Source organism: Lepus europaeus, chromosome 13, assembly GCF_033115175.1.
Source record: "Lepus europaeus isolate LE1 chromosome 13, mLepTim1.pri, whole genome shotgun sequence".
NCBI classification, from domain to species: Eukaryota; Metazoa; Chordata; class Mammalia; order Lagomorpha; family Leporidae; genus Lepus; species Lepus europaeus.
In genome coordinates, this window is record NC_084839.1 from 75,055,366 (window position 1) to 75,074,913 (window position 19,548).

The window sequence follows — 19,548 nt, forward strand, 5'->3', positions numbered from 1 at the left end:
ATCCTTTTTTTAAATTCACCTTTCTGAAAGTTGTATACATGTTTGCTTATATGAGGGTGTAAATCCAAGTGGGTTATGAAATAAAAATATACTATGATTTCAATATATATCCCTAATGAACAATTTAAAAGGTAGAATAAAAGATGAAAGATCATCTGGAAAAGTATATGTTGTATGATTTTTGGTTTTCTCATATAGATATGTATGTGTGTACACATGCATGTGGGATAGAGACAGAAATAGGAAAATGTCTTACTGTGGGTTGGAGGCAAAGATGCCTGAATCATCTGTATTAGGGCCAAACTGTTGACTGTAGTGGCAGCAGTAACACCTTAACCTTCAGACTAAAGACAGAGCAACAATCATAAATCCTCCAGGTACTTGCTTGGCATCCTGATTCTGATGAATTGAGAAAAAGCCCAGTGTAGGTATTTGCCCTTTGTAAGTGGGTTAATTGATGAGCTGGATTCTCCAGCTGTGGGTCTTCGGGGATTGCGTTCTCTTTGACCTTCGGGCAGTATTAGACATTTCTAGGCTTCTTGGACTACGTGTGATTTCTCTCTGGCCTCACAGTGTTTTTATGCATGAGTTAACAGGGACATTTTACTTTGCTTCAACTACTTTGATTATAGGGTAGGAAAACAAATTTCCTGTAAGAGATACATCCTGTTTTAAGTCTGCTAGCTAGAGGGTTAATTTCAGGAATCAGTTCTTCAAGTAGTACTTTAAGCAAGAGCAAAGGCCTTTCTGAGGTTCTCCCCGCCCCTGCCACCACCCTGCCACCATCTGCAATTCTAATAGAATGTGATCTGTGCTTAGACATGGGAAGCTCATTGGGAAGCCACAATCCCAGAATCCCTGAATATGGGGTTATCATCTGGTGAGATTACCAACCAAACATGAAGGAGGTACCAATTTGTTTCTAAAGATACAGTTGGTTTGCCATCAAATAATGCATGTGCTGTGTCACAAAATCAGGTTTCTTCCAACTCTAAAAGCCTATTTATTTCAGCAGTAGCTTTCTGTGTTGCTGTGAACCATAAAATCAATTTATTGTATGAATCCAAAGAGGGAAGAAAGTCCCAGAGCTGTTTGAAATGTGCCATGGAGGGATTTGCACACATAATAGTAAGGCTTTGCATCCAGGTTCCCATAGCTACTTTAAGGGAAGTTTGTGGGATGAGTATCAACCTGTAAATACCCGGTACAAAGCTGCCTGCTGCCTCAACCTAGAAACAGATTTCCCATCAGGTGTGACAAATCCGGTATAACAGTTAAAGTATGGTTCACTATTTCAGGTCTAGTTATATCCTAACTCAAATGACAGCACAAGTTAATTTCTGTGTTCATAAACATATGGTCTACCTCCCTTGTTACATTGTGGCGCTTCTCTATTAAATCTTGCTTTCTGTTTTTGGCATTAAAATGGAACTCCACTACAGTACATTTTTGACAGTTAATCTTTTGTGCTTCAGATGTTGTAGAGATTTTTTGAAGTAAATTCTGGTCTAAATACATATTTAATTCACATTTGGAATGTATTGTTAAGTTTCTTTAGTATTTGACTGTACGGTGTGAAAAAGTTAACATTATTTGCCCAAGGTATTTGATAACTTGATGTCTTAAAAATATACTTTTCATTAGATATTTTGCTTAATGATGGGAAGCAAACTGGTCCTTAGGTAGCCATTTTATTGTGACAAATCCTAAGGATGTTGTAATATAGAATAATAAATAATTTGCATCACAGACCAAATATATATTTCTATATTATGAATTTATTAAAATGGATTATTTAGATTTTAGGTCATTCTTGAGAAGATCCTGTGGAAATTAGTTGATATTTTCATCTATGATTTTCTTATCTCAAAAACATACTTAAAACAAAATAACATTCTAAAATTTGGTAAAGTTGACTGAATACTCAGTTGTCATTTGTGCAGCAAATGAATTTTTACATTACAAAATTATATTAAAGTCATAAATATGTATGTTTTTAAAAATTAAAAGCATGGGGCCACTGTGGCATAGTGAGTAAAGCTACCACCTGAAGTGCCAGCATCCCATAAGGGTGCCAGTTTGGGTCCCGGCTGCTCTACCTCCAATCCAGCTCTCTGCTGTGGCCCGGGAAAGCAGTGGAAGATGACCCGTGGGGCCTCTGCAGCCACATGGAAAACCGAAAAGAGGCTCCTGTCTTTGGATCGGCACAGCTCGGGCCATTGTGACCAACTGAGGAGTGAACCGGTGGATGGAAGACCTTTCTCTCTCTCTCTCTCTCTCTCTCTCTCTCTCTGCCTCTGCTCTTTGTAACTCTGCCTTTCAAATAAATAAGTAAATCTTTTAAAAAAAAATCCCGTCTTTCAAGAGTGTGGCCCAGGCTGAATAATTTCTTGTTCCATAAAAACAATTCAGATTATTCCTGCTGATTTCTCATTTTGGCCTTGAAGATCATTTAATTTATTCTAAAGTATGTTCTCCGGATGGAGTTTTTCCTCTCTTAACTTTAAGCCAATCTCGGATGTATTTTTCCATTTTCTCAGACTTCTGAATGAATTTTATTTTCTCATCCTCACAATATTTTCCCTTTCCTTTCATGTTTTTTCCATGAGCTTTGCTCTCATCTCCCAGACAGCAGCTCTGTCCTCTTCCCTGCTCTTTGTGGTTTTGCCCCTTCAGGAGTGCTTTTCTGTAACCTAACAACACTGTGCACGGTAAAGGGCGTAATAAAAGCAGGTAGCCCCACGTTTGTGTCCTGTTGCACTAAGGACAGAGTCCACACTTGTGTCTTGATCCTAAGAGAGCCTGTGGGACATATCCCCTTCCTAGTTCTGCAGTTGTGTCTCTTTCCTTTGTCTCTCCCACCTTGCTTCAGCAATACCGTCTTTCTTGCAGTTTCTCAAATACGATGTGAGTCATTTTTCTGTAGTTTTTCTTCAGTGAGACACATTGATAGGAGTTGGTTTCCATGTTAAAAGATAATGAAAGTTAAAAATTTTAATGAGTAATATGTAACTGATTTCCAAATCCGCATGTATAAACTTACGCTTAAAATGTTTAAGTAGAAGAGTGGATATCTCAACAATTGGAGCAGCACCTATCCGAAACCAGGAGCCAGGAGCCAAGAGCCTCCTCGGGGTCTCCCACGTATGCGCAGGGGCCCAGGCTCTTGGGCCCTGCTTTCTCAGGCTACACAGAAAGCTGAATCAGAAGCAGAGCAGCTAGGACTCGAACCGGTGCCCATATGGGATGTTGGCGTTGCGGGTGGTGGCTTTACACTCTATACCACAGCACCGGCCCCTCTTTCAGGCCTTTTAAACTTGACCATTATTGGCCACTTTTTTAAGTAATAGAAGAACCTAGCTTTGAGTTGATTAATTATTCCTTGAAATTTCTGAGCATGTAAGCCTTTTGCATCACCACTGAGCACCGCCCCTTAGAGATGAAACTGATTCTGGGGATTACTAAGCCCAGGATGTGGTTGTGATGATGAGTGCTGAGATGCAGGGGGCATGTCAGACACGTGATGGTTTGTGTATTAGACAGTTCAGAAGCATGGACACCGGAATTGTCAAGAAAAATACCAGAGGCTGGTGCTGCGGCTCACTAGGCTAATCCTCCACCTGTGGTCCCAGCACCCCGGGTTCTAGTCCCAGTTGGGGTGCCGGATTCTGTCCTGGTTGCTCCTCTTCCAGTTCAGCTCTTTGCTGTGGCCCGGGAAGGCAGTGGAGTATGGCCCAAGTGCCTGGGCACTGCACCCGGATGGGAGACCAGGAGGAAGCACCTGGCTCCTGGCTTCGGATCGGCGCAGCACGCCTGCCATAGCGGCCATTTTGGGGGGGTGAACCAACGGAAGAAAGACCAGCTATTTGAGCCCTTGGCATTGCCTTGCAGGGTCTGCATTTGTGGGAAACTGGAGTCAGGAGTTGGAGCTGGGAACCAAATCCATGACGGACATGGACATCTAACCATTAAGCTCAACTCCCTATCTGGTTATTTTCTAAAGGACCAACCCTTTAATCCTTCCCAGTCTTCCTGAGGCAGTGCCTCAGCTGGTCTTTCCTTGTTGGTATTTCCGTCTCCCTCTCTCTTTTTAAAAGACTTATTTATTTGAAAGTCAGAGATACAGTGGGGGAGGGGGGGAGAAAGGAGAGAGGGAGAAAGAGAGAGAGAGAGAGATAATATGAATGAATCTTCCATCCGCTGTTTCACTCTCCAGCCAGGAGCTTCTTTCAGGTCTTCCACATGCATACAGGGGCCCAAAGACTTGGGCCATCTTATGCTCCTTCCCTAGGTCATTAGCTGGGAGTTGGATCAGAAGTAGAGCAGCCAGGTGGCAGCTTTACCCACTATGCTACAATGCCAACCCCTCTTTCATCCTAAAGGGGATGCCAGCGTCTCAGAGGCGGCTTTAGTTGCTATTCCACAATCTCTTTTATAAACTAACTCCTGCACTCTCTTTTATAAAGCATTTTATTTATTTGAGAGGCAGAGCAACAGAGAGAGAAAGAAATTGAGAGAGGACAGGGGTCTTCAATCTGCTGGTTCACTCCCAAATTCCTGCAGTAGGCAGGAAGCTGAATGAGAAGCAGAGTAGCTTAGACTTGATCCCAGGCACTCTGATGTGGGATGTAGATATTCCAAGTGATGGCTTGCCCTGCTCTGCCACAATGCCTGCCCCAGGAATGCTGTCTCTTAATTGAAATAGCAATTTTAAGCAACTGAAAAAATGATTCTGGCCCAGTGGTTTAAGTTGTATTTCTGATCCAGCTTCCTGCTAATGCTTATCCTAGGATAGAGCAGATGATGGCTCAAGTACTTGCATCCCTGCCACCTACATGGACTAAGTTCTGCAATCATGGCTTTGGTCTGGCCCTGCCCTGGATATTGCAGGAATTTGAAGTATGAACCAGTGGATGGAAGATTCTCTCTCTCTCTCTCTCTCTCTCTCTCTCTTTCTCTTTCTCTCTCTCTCTCTCTCTCTCACTGCCTTTCAACTACCATGACAAGCAATACATAATAATTGAATTAGCAATTCTAGATGAATAACGATTTTGGATCTTTGTTGTATTCTCTTAGGGATAGATTTATTTTATATTCTTGGTGTTGTTTTTGTGGTGGTAGCTCACATATTTTAAACCCATAATTTTCATCTGTTTCAGCAGACTGAAGAGTTAAGGATACATATTTCTTTATTGTGACACAGTTACAGTGGTTTCAGAGTTTCAGATGTCTTTTTCTTTCAAATTCTATTCTCTATAGTAAGACTAATTTAGTTCATTCCAATAAAATAATTTTAAGATATTTTTATTAAGGCAGAAATTACAATATTTATAAAATATTACTTAATAAAAATAATACTGAAGAAGCTATACTAAATCTATAAAATTGAAAAAAGCCCTTAAAAATTCATACATACAGTATAAAATATGTCGCAATAAAAACTATGTGCAGAACCAACTTGTATTTTAGAACAGAGCTTGAAATGTTTATACTTCAGTGAGCCTCCAAAGCAGAAAAGTATAATGAAAACATCGCTAAAATGATAAAACATTTCTTCAGTTTCTCACCAAATAACTAACAAGGATCAGTAGTGTGCCAATAATGTGCCTGTCCATGCCACCCAAGTGAGAGACCCACAGGGAGTTCCAGGCACCTAGCTTTCAGCCTGGCCCAGCCCCAGCTGTGGCAGACATATGGAGAGAGAACCAGTAGGTGTAAGATATCTCTGTCTCTCTCACTCTGCTTATCAAATAAATGAGTAAACAAATAATTTTAAAAACAAATTTAAAATAATTTGTTGAAAAGGAAATAGAAAAAACAGTTGGTTCATATAGGCTCAAAACATTGCTGTTGTACTATTAAATGAAGCAGATAATTTAGCAAGTTAATTTGGGTAGCTGAGAGTTAAAGATAAAAGTGGAAATGGGTTTTCCCACTTTGTGTGCTGTGTTCCCTGGGTTGTATCATGACACTCCCACAGCAAAATGACTGCTCAAAATACTGTGTGCTTGTCAAAAGAGATGCCTCTGAACTCAAGTACTAAATTTTTTTGGGATCTCTCCCTGACTTTACTGACTTCTTAGCTGCTTAGGCTGTCATCATTGGGGTTGAACAAGTATCTTCAGATGTACCTCTATTTATTGTAGTGATTTTTGAAGAGTGACATTAATATTTTGTGGATAAATTTGCTGTAGAGAACTTGTTCAGCATTTCCCGACATCAGTTCACCTAGTAAGTGGTTGCCTTTTTTATGCCAATCATTTTTTCCTGTGTGTATTAAAAAATATTAAATCCACAGCCCTGTGTGCAATGATCTAAGCATTCTAGTGTGAAAAGAACTATTAAATGGACAGTTAAAATAGAATGGAACTTATGGCACGTTAGAGAGAAACACTGCGGGCTCTGAGAGTAAAGCTGGGTCTGAGCAGGTCAAGAAATGATGCTTGAGTTGAGTCTCAAAGGATAACCAAGATTAAGGCAGGTACAGAAAAGAAGAATGGAGCTTCCCTGTAGAAGGAGTGATACAAGGTAAAGCTTAATGATGTGAGACAATAGGAGATGTTTGGAGAACAGCTAGTAGTTCCCTAATCTGGAGTTTAAAGACTTACTATAGAAGGTGGACAAATGTTGAGTATTGGATCTACACTAGGGACAGTTACCCTTGACCAGAGGATTTGGATCAATTTTTCTGTAAAGATGAGTTCACTTTTAGGCATGTTTATTTTAAATACTGGAAATCCCAGTAAAGGGTTATGTATAGAACACTGAAACCTAAGCAGAGCTCTGAGCTATCAAAATAAATTTTGGAGTTATGAGCATTAAAGTACACCATTCAGAGATTGTATATAAAGCAGGGAGAGAAGACAGACAGTGATGGAGTTCAGAGAAGCAACATGAAAGATATGAGCATAGAAGAGGAGGCCATAAGGAGGACTAACAATAGGATGCTAAGAGGCTAGAGGAAGGCCAGGAGAATGTGAAATCCTTAAAATGGAGGAAATAACCATATTTCATATCAAATACTGTTGTAAGGTCATATAAGAACTGAAAAGTTGCCCCTGGATATTTTGAGTTAATATATATTTTGAGTTCATGTATTTTTCCTTAGATAGGGAATACATGATCATTATCTAAATTGAAAAAACACACACATATCTAGTGAAATATGATGTTTAATTTAAGAACCACCCTCAATCCTGCCAGCCATCATAACTACTATTCAAATTTTGATATGAATCTTTCCAAACTTTTTCTATATGCAAATATCTTCTCCATATCTAGATATATGTTTATATATAACAAAATGAGTTCATACTGTAAAAATGTTGGATGCTGCACGAATTTTCTTGCCATCTTTATCCAGAGACCATGATAGTCTTCTCCGCATCTTTCCAGTTTTAATATATAAACTGGCAAATCTACAGAGTCCATTGAATTCAGCAACTATGAGATCAAGTGTAACTTTTCAAGGCTAATTTCAGTGGAATGGTGAGGGCAGAAGCAAAATTTTTATGGGATGGGGAGTGAGTAGGCAGTGAAGATATGGAATAGGCATTACAGACTACCCGTTTAAGGAACTAGGCTGTGACGGAAAAGGGAGTACAGAGTGTTAGGAGTAGGATGTAGAGGGATTTTTTTAGTTTTAGATACTTCAGTTTTTCTGTTGTTGAACAAGGCTTTTTACTGACAAGAAAGAGCCAGAAAAGAATTGAGGATACAGAGACCAGAGAATGATTGATGAATTACGGTTTTAGGAAGCAGAAATTGATGAGATATAGGAAAGAAGAAACAAGCCCTAATTTCCAATAAGGCGATTGGGAAGGAATTAAGGGTGGAAATATGCTGATGAGTTTATGGATGTGTAACCAGCGTGAGGTAGGAGTGGGTGCGTGTGACTCTGGTCATCTCAGAATGAAGATTTCCAAGAAACACATGTTAGAAAGGTCTATTCCTTTCAGACAAACTCAAAGACTTAATGTGGTCACCAACAACTTCAGTTTCCTTAATATTTTAGGTAATTATGGTCCACCTTTGAAGATACCGCAAAAGTTTGTGGTAAAATGGAATTGAAAGATAAACATTTCATTTAGAAACAAGATTTGAAATCCATGCATCATTTATCACAATACATATTTCCATGAAATTTTAGAAAGAAATATAGGTTGCTTTATTTATTTATAAGGCAGAGAGGCAGAGAGAAGAAACTGAGAGATACAAAGAGAGAAAGAGATCTTCCATCTGTTGGTTTACTCCCCTAGTGCCCACAATAGCCAGGGCTGGGTCAGGAGCCAGGAGCCAATAGCTTCCTCTGTGTCTCTCATATAAGTGGCAGGGACAAAAGTACTTGAGTTATCATCTCTGCCTCCCCAAGCTGCACATTAGCTGGAAGCTGGATAGGAATGGAGTAGCTGGAACACAAACCAGCCACTAAGATATGGGATGCAGGCATCCCAAGTGTCATCTCAAACATTGTGCCAAATGCATATCCCATTCCATAAATGTTTTGAAGACCCTTCATATTTCTGTCAAGACTCTTGATGATTTATTTTCTTGGCTTATTATCCCTAAGACTTACTGTCTGTAAAGTATTGAACATATTTCAGGAAATTGTGATGGATATTAAAAAAGAAGCAAACAAACACAGATTTGGAACAAATTTTTATTGAATTCCGCTAACTTTGGGAAGCTGACTTGGCATCCTTGAGCTTTAGTTCCTTATCTGTACCATTGAGATATGATTACATTGGCCTTATAATAATGGGGAAGTCACATAAAGTAATATTTGTATAATGATAATAAACTTTGGTGACCAGGAGTATTTAGGGAAATCTTTGTTGTTGTGAAATATAGATTTCATGAACTAAATGGAAAGGATTATACTACCTAAAAATGTACAGATGGAACAGAATTTTATTTGTATTTCCTAAATGCCATAGTACATTTTAGTTATATATTTACAAAAGCATACGACCTGAGGTCCTTTTTGAAACACTAAATTAAATGCCACCGACGATCAGAAGGAAACCTGGATTATTGTCTCTTTTTCACATCCGATTTCTATACCAACAAGCTTAACAAGGTAATTTACCTAGGGGCATGTATGCTTAGTGCCACTGGTGCTGAAATATCAATCCTCACTGTAAAAGACTTCTAAGCAAATATAATTGCTCTAATACATTATGACCTTTCAAGTCTGGTAATTCAATTGAAATGGGCAAGACTAACACAATGCAGGTAAATTATTTCCCATTTGCTCTAGCTGCTGCTGAATGCACAGCAGTACTTGTTTACATTAGATCTGGTTAATAAGCCACTTTACAACAAGGTAAACTGCATGGGGCAGGAGTATGCAGCTTAAGTCATTCCCTGTGAGTTTCTGGAACTTAATTCCTTATTAAGTCACCAGCATATGTGTGGATTTAACTTTGACTTTTAAAATAATATATAATGATCCGTAGGAGCTTATGTTACAAACATAAGTCCTTCGGTACTAATTAAGAATTCCTAGAATTAGCTGCTTAAAAGAGTTCTTGCCTAAATATATGCATTTCCTTCTTTATATTATGTTATAATTACTTTGTCTTCCTGATACTCCATTCTGGAGATGCTTGCTTATTTGTTGAAAGCATTTTGGGGGCATTCATTCAAAAGGGTATGGATTATTTCCCCATGACTCTGTTGGACCATCTACTTAATACAGCTCCATCAAGACTTTTGAAATTTGGAGGTGCTATTGTTTCCCATAACCATTTAATCTCGATGACCTGTTCAAGCAGAAAAGGGTGCCCGTCCCCAACTGAGTTTATTTTCTGGGCTGTCCTATCTTGGTAAATGGTTCCCTCTGTCGGATCAAGTCTCATCTCACCATTCAACAATAAGCAAGTCTGACTCACCTGCATCTTTTCCACCCCTCCTTACTGACCTTGCTTGTATACCATGGATAGTGGGCCGGTATGTGTTGAATGAATGATGGATGCATAGCTGAATGAAGGAAAAGACGGGAAACTTTATATTGGAGTGTTGCAGGATTTGACTACATTCTGAGGAAGGAAATTTTGTTTTGCTTTGTTTTTCAGTCAAGTGGTACCTAAAGTGGTGAATTGATTCAAAAATCTTCTCCCCAACAAAGTGCATTGGTATCATATTTCATGTGATACTATTTATATGTGTGTATGCACACATACACCCACAAACACAGTGATTGTTATACTTGAACTTGCAAAGGTTCAAATCTATAGGCTCTCCATATTTTTGCTAAATTCCCAACATTGTACTAATCATTGTAAAGAAGACAGAGTCATCATTGCTGGATATGTTAGAGAGGACAAAACTTACATTAAGCATAAAGAGAGAAACATGAGAAAACTTGTACTCAAATTAAATACTATGTGTAGTCACTCTAAGTACTGGTGGAATTCAGAGGAAGGGAGAGTCACTAAGACCTGTGTAAACAAGGGGAAGTAGTGAAGAGGGTGAGGCCTGTGGCAGTCTTGTAGACAAAAGGCAAAGAAGAAAACAAAGACTTCCGAAGAGGCATTGTGGCCAACTTGCAGATCTTGGGCAGTGTTTGCACTGAAATATTTTATGTTGGTCTCAGAATTGAATCAAATATCAAAGTAGACCTCACACATATGCTGAAGGAAGCCCCACAATTACTTGTATTCAAGCAAAAATGTCACCTGGTTTTAAAACGTAAATAAAAAATTACTGATCTAGTTTAAATAAGTAGTGAAATGAAGTAGTTTCTTAAAATACGCAAATAAAAAGAAACCTGAAATTTTTTTCTTTGAACAATAGAGATTTAACATGTGTTTACAGTCTGTGCTAAGTCCTGAACCAAAACCATGTCTAGAACATTTCTTTTAAGGTTTATTTTTCTTATTTTAAAGAGGGTGTCAGAGAGAAAGAGAGAGAGAGAGAGAGAGAGAGAGAGAGAGAGAGAATCTTCCATCCATTGGTTTACTCCTCAAATGGCTGCCATGGCTGGGGGTCTTGGTCAGGTCGAAGCCAGGGAATCTATTCGTGTCTCCTATGTGGGTGGCAAGGACCCAAGTATTCAGGTCATTTTCTGCTACCTTTCCCAGGTTCAAGTGGCTAGGGCTTGATCCAGCACTTATATGGGATGTTGGTAACACAGGTGGTAGCTTAAGCAGCTGCACCACAACACCAACTATGGAAGGCATTTTTAAAACTGTTTCTTGGGGCCAGTGCTGTGGTGTAGCAGATAAAGCCACCACCTGCAGTGCCGGCATCCCATATGGGCACCGGTCTGAAACCTGGCAGCTCCACTTCTGATCCAGTTCTCTGCTATGGCCTGGGAAAGCAGTAGAAGATGGCCCAAGTCCTTGGGCTCCTGCACCTGCATGGGAGACCTGGAAGAAGTTCATGGCTCCTGGCTTCAGATTGGCACAGCTGCTTGTGGCCATTTGGGGAGTGAACCAGCAGATGGGAGACCTCTCTTTCCGCCTCTCCTTCTCTCTGTAACTCTGACTTTCAAATAAATAAATAAATAAATAAATAAATAACCTGTTTCTCTCTGTCAAATGGAATCCACAATTGTAAAGGTAAAGAATTGATACTAGAAAGAAATAAGTACTTTAGATCATATTTTATATGTGTGTAATTAAAATATTTATGATTGACCTGATACTCTACTATATTCTACGGGTGATAGAAAAGAAGTAAAAACCAGAATTTGAACACTAAAGACTTTATAATTTAGTGGGTTATGTCAAACTAATGTCAGTTTCTTAAGGAGTTGCTTAAGAAAAATGTTACCATCCTCTGTTAAGGACTGCAAACATAGTCATTTAGAGACTGTGGAGAAGTGCAGTGTAAAGGTGTCAGTGTCTGGATGTTGGAGGATGAGAAGGACATGCTCCTGGTGGGAACTTTTGGAAAGAGCCAGGGACAATAAATTATGATATGGTCCAAACCTGATTGAATCAGAAGACCTATGTTAAGGAAATAAGGAAATAGCCGAGGGTCAGAAATTAGAGGTTTGACCTACTTATAAAGAGCATTTAGTATTTGCTGGTGAAGAGAATTAAATGATCATTTTGATCCCCTAGTAAAGGAACATTTAGGATATTTAAAAAGCTAAAAAGAACAGTTTGGGGCCTATTTTGTTGTAATGTGAAAATGAAACTTTGAGGTTGTGGTGGAAGATTAGTTACATTTATCATTGCATGTGGACTTCTAATTTGTGACATTAGAGGGACAGAGAATAAATTGTGAAAGAAGCAATGTTTCTATTAAATAATTCAAAGTTACTATTGACTTATTAAGATAATTCCTCAAAGTATGTTATATAGAATATTAACTGTTCTGAATTTTGATTGTTGGAACCCACTGCCTATATCTGACTGCAAAGTTACAGAAGAATAAGCAATTAGAAAATAATAACTAATGGTTAAATGTATTTTTTTAGAAATCTGGGTCTTTGATGGGATATAACCTAACATAGCATATCACTACCACTTCAGATATCATACATGTTCATGCCTAAATAGAAAACAAGACAGATTTTAAGAGTCAGTTGAGTCTGTGCTTTCAAAATGAATTTAAATGATGAGACTGTGAATGTGGTGAAAGGCTTAGGAAATGAATTTGACAGATACTAGCTTTCACATTCTATTTCCATGACTGATTTTCTAATAGCATACTCCAGGAGTAGTTAATTTCTATTAAGTTGGCACATAGTTTTAAATTTTGTGAGTTTACTTTCTAAGTATAAAAACCCATTTCAGTTAGATGTGGACATGGTCATTTCTTCTTAATCAGGAGACTCCAGGCTACATATTATTAGTCTCAATTTGGCTCCTTGAAAGGTTTGAAGCTGTGAAGCTTTCCTCATTTATTTCTGTAGGATAAAGTTTTGTTTATTTGGGTAGAAGCTAAGAGGAAGCTCTAAAACATATGTAAAAGGTCTGATACTAATTTAATATATGTTTGTAATATTAGTAAGGTATTTTGTCATATAAATTCATCCTTTGACATGAAACGTTACTACATCGTTTTCAAATTATAGGGTGATTTTTTTCTTAGCAGCTTTTCTTACAGTTTTTTTTAAAAAGGTATGGGCTTACCTTTAATAGAGGTCTTGTACATATTCTAATATGAGATAAATGTTAAATCTCACTTTAACTGTAGAAGAGATACCTTCCCCTCACTGCAAATAGCAAAGACTAGTTGGAAATTGCATATTATATCAATTTTGAGTAAAAATGGTGACAGAACCTATAATTGCAGTAGCAGCTTGTATCTTGGGTCACTTCTCAGTTCACTGAGCCAGGACTTTGAATGGTGATTAAGTAAAGAACAGTGATGGGTTGAATGTTGCCTCTTTAAAGTCAAAGCAAGAGAAAATGAGCTTGAATTGATCAGAGTTGATGGACGAAAATAATCAGGAGTTTCCCACTGATACAACATTTCCCTGCAAGAATAAGTCCAAGGAAGATCATCAAGAAGGTCTCCTTCTCTATTTTTTTTTTCATTCCTCAGCTTTGACTACTGCCACTGATACATACTCTGTCTCTCTCTTCTCTATGGTACTGGATATTAAAGCTACTTTATTTTATTAAAAACAGAAAGTTAGAATTACTATTATATTTCAGACAACACATTGGGAAGACTTATTTTAACTGTTCTCAAATGATGGAGTTCTGTTATTCCTGGTCCTCTGGTCTTCCCAGAGATATCCCACACCTTACTGATAACTTCTCCATACTGGCATGTGTGGCCATGGTTCTTGATTAAAACAGTGATTCTCAAAATGTTCTTCCTGGACAAGAAGCAACATTATCATCTGGGAATTTACTACAGATTCAAATCCTCAGGCCCTCACGGACCTAATGAATCAGAACTCTTTGGGTGGGTCCCGGCAGTCTGTGTATGAAAATACCTTCCAGGTAGTTATAATTTGCATACAAACTTGAGAACTGCTTGTATTAGTTTCTTTTCACTATAGTAATAATCTAAGAGAAACATAAATATATTATCTCTTGGATTCTGAGGATCAGAAGTCAAGATGGACTTGACTGAGTTCTCTTTTTGGGATCTCACAAAGATGCAATCAAGGTGTTGATAGGATTGTGTAAAAGTAAGTTGTTACAAGGCAAAGCTGCTCCTCATGTTTTGCTTCTTCTGCATGTACTTACTTGCTCCTTTGCTGTCTGCTATAAGTTGAAGCAGCATGAGGTCCTCACCAGAATCTGGGCATGTGCTGTTGGTATACATCAAGAACAGTGAGCCAAAGTAAGCCTCCATTCTTTATGGTAATGACCATAGTAATGACTCAGTCTTGAGTGTTATGTTATGGTGACAAAAAATGGACTCAAAGAAGTAAGCCCTGAGGTCCATCTCATTAAGCCACTGCTTGGGATGCCTATATATTATATTGCAGTGCCTGCTGCTCTACTTCTGACCCAGCTTCCTGCTAATGCACACCCTGGGGTGGGTGGGGGTGGGGGTAGGGGCCCAGCAGATGATGGCTCAAGTACTTTAGTCTTTGCCACTCATGAGGGAAACCCAGATGGAATTCCTGGAGCCTGGCTTCAGCCTGGCCCAACCCTGGCTGTTGCAAGCGTTTCTGGAATGAATTAGTGGAAGGAAGATACCTCCCTCTCATTCCCACTGACCCTTCCTCACTCCCTTCCTCTCTCTGCCTTTCATATAAACTTTAAATATGTGTGTGTGTGTGTGTGTGTGATGGACTAAGGCTTTGCTTCTTTCTGGAGGCTCTTGGGAAGAATCCACTTCCTATTTCATTTAGGTTGCTAATCAAATTCAGTTTCAGTTGATTGTAGGGCTGATGTCTGTTTTTGATTGCTTTCAGCTGTAGCACACTCTTATCTCCCAGAGGCTCCCCACATTCTTTTCATGCTTTCCTTGTTATACTCCCTCCCCCCAGCACCTGGGTCAAGTCTTTCTCATGATTTGAATCTTCCCTCTCTGGCCCCCTGTCTGACAGCCTCTTCTGATGTATCTCTATAACTTAACTCTTCCACCTGTAGCCTCACGTGAACACATTGTATTCACCTAAATAATCCAGGATAATTTCCTTCTTTTAAGGTCCATTGATTTGTAATGTTAATTACATGTTAAAAGCACCAGGTAATTTAACATATTTATGAGCATAATAGAAGGGGGCCAATGTCATGGGAGCCAAAATTATGTCTGCTTGGCATAACTCATTATTGTGTCTTTCTTTTGACTTTTTCCAGGACCTATATTGCTCACTAGATAGCGCATCCTCACAGTCAGCATTCTAGTCTCACCACTTAAGAATACAAGGAAACTGAACTCAACACCTGTTCTTCCTGCCCAGGAAGTGCAGTCACATTCCCCAGGAACTCCACATGTGTATAAGGACAGGGCTGTTGATGTCTTCCTCTTCTTTTATATCCATACCTTGCTTCTGTCTCACTCATCCTCCAGAGGGGGCTGGCCCCTACTTTTTTGTTTCATTCCTGTCCATATCTCTATATTCTTTTTATGAATCAGAAGCTTCATGACGTAACTGAAATAAACCTAAATGTCATAAACCATAGTAATTATTAAGTAGAGACTCTGAAGTCAAAGCAATTAAGGTTTAAATTTTATGGCCATGAGCAGTGTTCTTAACTCTCATTTGTCTCAGTACCCCCAACTGAGTATGAGAAATACCAAGATATATAATATGAAATTTTCTTAGTTAAGGGAAACAGTATTATTCAAGGATCCTTGACAAGATCCCTGAAATGCCGAAGACATTTAGGAAGTTCTCACTCTTTCTCTCTTTCCCAATCTGTTTTTCTACTTTTTGACTTGCAAGATCTCCAGTGGTGTCCTCACTCCAGGGAATATCTTTTCAGCAGAGTGATACACAGGTTGACAATACTGCAAAGAAGAAAAAATGTCATTTTTGCCTATCCTATTGTTCCTTTGTCTTTTTGGAACAGACCCATTAATAACTTAAGATTATTACCATCCTTGTTTTACAAATGATAAAACTGAAGCTTAAGTAACTGAGTCAACATTGTACATGTGTAGATAGGTGATTTATCACTGCAGTTATCTTTTCACAATTGGTATTATCAGTCACTAACTTCTGAATTTATCTATCATCTGAAACTTCTCTGAATGAAGCAATATGGAGTTTGATGGCAGTAGTGCTCCATTTTGGCAAACAGAAAGATTCCTGAAAAGGATATGAAGCTGAAGCCTGCAGAGAGAAAGCATTCTGGGTGCCCCTCTCTGCAACTAGAAAGCATTTCAGACTATTGCTTTGCAAAAAAGAAGTAGAAGAGGGGCGGGCACCTTAGAGCAGTAGGTTAGTTCTCCATCTGCCAGCATCCCATATGGGTGCCGGTTCTAATCCTGGCTGCTTCTCTTCCAATCCAGCAATCTGTTGTGGCCTGGGAAACCAGTAGAAGATGGCCCAAGTCCTTGGGCCCCTGCACTCTCATGGGAGACCTGGAGGAAGCTCCTGGCTCCTGGCTTCGGATCAGCACAGCTCCGGCCCATTGTGGCCATTTGTGGGGTGAACCAACGGAAGGAAGGAAGACCTTTCTCGCTGTCTCTCCCTCTCACTGTCTGTGACTCTACCTCTCAAATAAATATATAAAATCTTGAAAAAGAAAAGTAGAAAAAATGGAGGGAACTCAGAACAGTGAGGCAGAGTGTTACAAAGACATTTTCTCAGAAGAATTGAAAAGGAAAATTTCTGCAATAGAAGATATGCTGCATTAACATATGTAGCATTTGAAGGCATTCCTTGGGGTAGGCAACATGGAGACCTTTTCAACTTATTAGGACATGTCTAAGGAGACGCGGCACTTGACCCTTGTGGCTGGTCCTAGGGGAACGCCCTTCACTTCACTACAGTGTTTGTTTGTTTTAAGATTTATTTATTTGGAAGGTAGAGATAGAAAGGGGCAGAGGCAGAGAGCAAGAGAACGAGACAGAAAAGTCTTCTGTCCACTAGTTCACTCCTCAAAATGGCTGCAAGGGCCAGAGCTGGGCCAATCTGAAGCCAGGAGCCAGGAGCTTCTTCCAGGTCTCCCATATGGATGCAGGGGCTCATGGACTTGGGCCATTTTTTTTATTTTATTTATTTATTTTTAAATTTTTGACAGGCAGAGTGGACAGTGAGAGAGAGACAAAGAGAAAGGTCTTCCTTTTGCCGTTGGTTCACCCTCCAATGGCCGCCGCGGTAGGCGCACTGCGGCCGGCACACCGCGCTGATCCAATGGCAGGAGCCAGGTGCTTATCCTGGTCTCCCATGGGGTGCAGGGCCCAAGCACTTGGGCCATCCTCCACTGCACTCCCTGGCCACAGCAGAGAGCTGGCCTGGAAGAGGGGCAACCGGGACAGGATCGGTGCCCCGAGCGGGACTAGAACCCGGTATGCTGGCACTGCAAGGTGGAGGATTAGCCTAGTGAGCCGTGGCACCGGCCGACTTGGGCCATTTTTACTGCCTCCCCAGGCAATAGCAGGGAGCTAAATCAGAAGTGGAACAGCCAGAACTCGAACCAGTGCCCATATGGGATGCTGGTACTATAGGCAGCGGCTTTACCTGCTATGCCACAGCACCAGTCCCCTCTTTGTTTGACTTTACATTTTCTGTTGTAAGTGATAAATAATTGTAAGCATCCTGGCCTACCTCCTTAGCCATGGCATCACAGAAAGAGTGAAATAGTCTAAGAATAGTACCAGGTGGGCTAGGTTATAAGTAAGCTTCATACAATTTATCACTTTTCAAGAAGAAAATATGGGGCTGGTATAGTGGGGCAGCAGGTTAGGCTTCTGCTGGCGATGCTGCTGTCCCACATCATGCTACCAGTTTGAGTACAACTGCTCCACTTCCAGTCCCAATGCCTGCTAATGCACCCAGGAAAGCAGCACATCGTGGCAAAATACTTGGGCTCCTGCCACCCATGTGTGAGACCTGAAAGGAGTTCCTGGCCTTCGGCTTCAGCATGCTCAGCATTGGTTGTTGAGGACATTGGGGGAGTTAATCGGTAGATGGAATTTCCCCCAACCCCTCTCTCTCTTTCTCTTGATATTCTGCCTTTCACATAAATAAATAAAATGTAAAATAAAGAAAAGAAAATAACCTCAGAGATCAAATAAATTGCTAAAAGCTTGCTCTTGGACTTATAAAATTGTGATGTATTGGAAAAGGCAATCCTGTTGTCTTTTATTACTTGCATTCCTTGTTTTTCACTCTTACTGTCTACAGTATGTATTCTTATTCTCTCTACCAAATGCAGGTAAAACATTCATTACTGTTTTTCTTTGAATTCAATTCAGTGGAAAAATTACTATTTGCTTTACACAAACTCTCTTCTGCAGGCAAAAGAGATCCCATTAATTGCACAAATGTGCAGTATGGCATTGAGTCCATGTTGTCATTCCATCCTTGGCAAGATGAAGGGCTGGTGTGACTAAATACTTGGTTTGTTCTTTTTTGCTTCTTTTTGAGGCAATTTTGTTGTTGCACACAGAGGAGTGTTGATTTTCACCTCATTTTTTAAAAAATTGATTTGACAGATTTACACAGTGAGAGAGAGACAGAAAGGTCTTCCTTCCGTTGGTTCACCCCCTAAATGGCAGCTATAACCGGCACTCTGTGCTGATCCGAAGGCAGGAGCCAGCTGCTTCCTCCTGGTCTCCCATGCGGGTGCAGGACCCATGCACTTGGGCCATCCGCCACTGCACTCTCGGGCCATAGCAGAGAGCTGGACTGGAAGAGGAGCAGCTGGGATTAGATACTGGCACTGCAGGTGGAGGATTAACCAAGTGAGCCACAGTGCCGGCTCACCTCATTTTAAAAATATTATTTCCTTATTCCTCCTAGAGGTAAAGGAATGTAGGAAACTCTATCTAAATTTAGGGACACAATAGCAATAGCAATTAGAAATCATCTTTCCAGAATTGTTAGCACATTCTCTATCCACTAAGTTATTTAATCTTCACAATAATTCTATAAAGTACTTATTGTCCTGATTTTGCATTTCAGGAACCTAGGACTTAGAGGTAGTAATTTGGACATTACATAGTTAATAATTTGTAGGGCCTTAATTCAAACAAAAGTTTGCTTAATATCATTGTTGTAGTTAATTATTGCTAAATAACATATAGTGGTAAAATCTCAGCAGTATACAATATACAGTAACATTTGTTTCTCAATACCGTGGTTTGAGAGTTGGCTGCCCATGTTAACTTACCTGGACTTTAGTGTACCTGCAGTTTGCATTCAGGTATATCTCCATGTGTTTTTCTCCCTTTGGAACCAGTGTTTTACATGACTCTGACAGAAGACAGGACCACGAGAGAACAAATCCAGTTAAGAAAATGCCCTCTAAATATCTAATTCACATTGTATCTCTTACCATTCTATTGGCCAAAGGCCATTGTAGGTGATTTAGGGAAATATTCTATTTGCATTTTGGTAAACCAGTGAGGGACTGCCTATTCAATTGTATAGTCATCCAGTCTATCTTAAAAGTTTATCCATTTTTCTGGGGCCGACGCAGTGGCACAGTAGGTTAATCCTCCACCTGT

The 19,548-nt window shown here is 39.7% G+C and overlaps 1 protein-coding gene and 1 non-coding gene across 2 annotated transcripts in view; one reads left to right on the top strand and one right to left on the bottom strand.

Annotated features, from left to right (window-relative positions):
* CTNNA2 (catenin alpha 2) overlaps positions 1–19,548 on the top strand; it is a 1,271,675-nt gene that overhangs the window by 149,256 nt on the left and 1,102,871 nt on the right. The gene's annotated exons all lie outside the window — the stretch shown is intronic.
* On the bottom strand, positions 7,319–7,420 carry LOC133773076 (U6 spliceosomal RNA). The gene has a single exon (XR_009867862.1). It is a non-coding gene; the product is annotated as a U6 spliceosomal RNA (small nuclear RNA).